The following is a 2,138-nucleotide window of genomic DNA, read 5'->3' as shown; positions in this document are numbered from 1 at the left end:
AAGAGCACCTTGGCAGTGCCCAGGAGGTAAACCGGCACCTCTCCAGCTACCTACTGCCACACCAATTTCACAGCTGATTGCATTTTCAGTAGTATTGGAAAACAAGCTATAATTTTCTCATTTGTGTCTGTTTTTTATAGTTACATTAGTTTGAGGGGACAACGACATATTAAGACACTCTGTAATGGAAATGACCCGGGTTAGCTTAGTGGCTAACATTGCACCTGTAACAAAGCTTACCTGCACTCTGTCACTGTTCCACTTTATTTCTCTTTCTATAGAGTTTTAACAAACTCAATACACATATTGCGGACTTAACTATGTATTGGGAAACAGAGTAAAACTGTTTAATTAAAAGTTAAAACGGCTTACCATGAGTGTAGTAACTTTTGGGTTAAACAGCAGCCGCCGCCCGCTGCAGTCTGTTTAGAGCCCCTCCTCCCTTACTTTGACAGCTCGCGCAGTAAACTCGCATTAACACGTACTAACCTTAATCCAGGCGGTACCATTCACTATTTGCTTGTCATACTAACTGCAGTTATGTAGAATATATTTAACGTTACAAAGCCAAGTTAACACTTCAGTCTGGTATTAATGACCTACATGCTATGCTAACGTACCTAACGCTAGACTCAAGATTCAACGTTGTACCGCCAATATCCATGGCAACAAACCTATCTCCGCAGCTCATTGAAGTGCAGAAACGTTGACGTTAACCCGACGTAACGTCAAGCACGAGAAACTCCAATGAGTTCCCACGTTTGTAGATGGAGGTTGGCATATTGTCATTAAGCTAGCTGAACAACGGTAAAGCTATATTGGTCAGAGGAGGCTTTATAAGAGAAACACTTACGGGTTTTGCGTTCATCAGGTGTGAGCAGCAGCTAGCGTGAAACTGTCCCGCTGTGTTACGTACAGTGAAGTTATGGCAGGCAGGAAGTAGAGCCGAGGGCACTGGGGGCTGGCTGGAGTCAACAGCTTTTCATGCTGCCTTTAATGACTCCTTGTAAACTACACGACCCGAGATTAAACCACAAATGCAACCTTCGTACATTACTAAACACATGTGCATAGTGGCGCTTTCTTAAAGAATGACACAAAGGTGAGGGAGGGACATCGTGGGCTGCACTAAGGTATTGTATTTTCCAATAGTAAGGGGATTTCGGAAACTTAATTTTATTAGGTTTTATCCATTTCTAGAAAGGGGTTATGATTTTCATGTTAGTTTTTCTGGATAGATGGATATATTCCCCTTAAATAATGTCCCTAACATGCACAATAGTTTACTAAAGTAAATTATATACATCGAATAAGCTTCCTCCCAAAATAAACTGCAGCAACAGCAGTAATATAAAAGGTGCAAACAAATTTGAAGAATATAAAAGTTTTCTCTTTTTACATTTAGGCATACTGATACAATTTGTTATAGGTTAGGAATTGTGTATAATTTCACAGGGAACTGCAATTTTAGTTACTATGTGTTTCTTATACTAAATATCTAGGCCTATGTCAAATAGGGAAAGTTCTGCAGGAAACCAAGTGATGCCTTCAGGTTTGGAGAGCAACCAGCTATCCATGGGCTTTTAACATAAATTGTAAATGTTTGTTATTTTACATCTTAGCTCTCTGCTTAAATACAGACATGTCCTTTAATTGTGGACATATTAATTCTTGTTATGTCATTTGTAAACTTGCAAATTAACAGTGAAATGGGAAGAAAGAGCTCCCAACATAGACATAATAGCAGGTAAACTTCAAACACAATGGTTTTCATTGAACATTTATGTATCAGAAGCAGGCATAACAGCTATTTTTCATCTTTTTAATTCTAATTTCAACTAAAACTGTGTTTCAGTATTTCTGACAGTTGTCTTTAAACTCATAAGTTCCCTTCATGGTTTATTTCAGAGTTTTCCTGCAGCACGTGAACTTATCACCAGCGCAGATTGAGCCAGAAGAATGACAGCTGCTGACTCAGAGCCTCATACGTCACTGATTCAAACTGCGAGCTGCGTCTCAGAGGTCTGTTCCTATTGGTAGTAAAGAAATACTTATGTAGTTAGGATAACGTTAGGGAACCGTTCTCTAAAGGTTGCAACATTAGGATAATGTTAGGTCAATGTTCTCTAAAGGTTGCA

General features: G+C 39.1%; 1 protein-coding gene across 1 annotated transcript in view; it reads right to left on the bottom strand.

The window, feature by feature from the left end:
* syne3 (spectrin repeat containing, nuclear envelope family member 3) overlaps nt 1–695 on the bottom strand; it is a 43,271-nt gene extending 42,576 nt beyond the window's left edge. Inside the window, exon 1 of the mRNA XM_032499810.1 lies at nt 373–695. The gene's annotated coding sequence lies outside the window, so the exon portion shown is untranslated. The remainder of the gene's footprint in view (nt 1–372) is intronic.
* Between the last annotated feature and the right edge of the window lie 1,443 nt (nt 696–2,138).

This window comes from Etheostoma spectabile, chromosome 20 (assembly GCF_008692095.1).
Source record: "Etheostoma spectabile isolate EspeVRDwgs_2016 chromosome 20, UIUC_Espe_1.0, whole genome shotgun sequence".
In the NCBI taxonomy this organism is placed as follows: domain Eukaryota; kingdom Metazoa; phylum Chordata; class Actinopteri; order Perciformes; family Percidae; genus Etheostoma; species Etheostoma spectabile.
The sequence above is the reverse complement of the archived record's forward strand: the minus strand, read 5'-3'. Positions and strand labels throughout refer to the sequence as shown.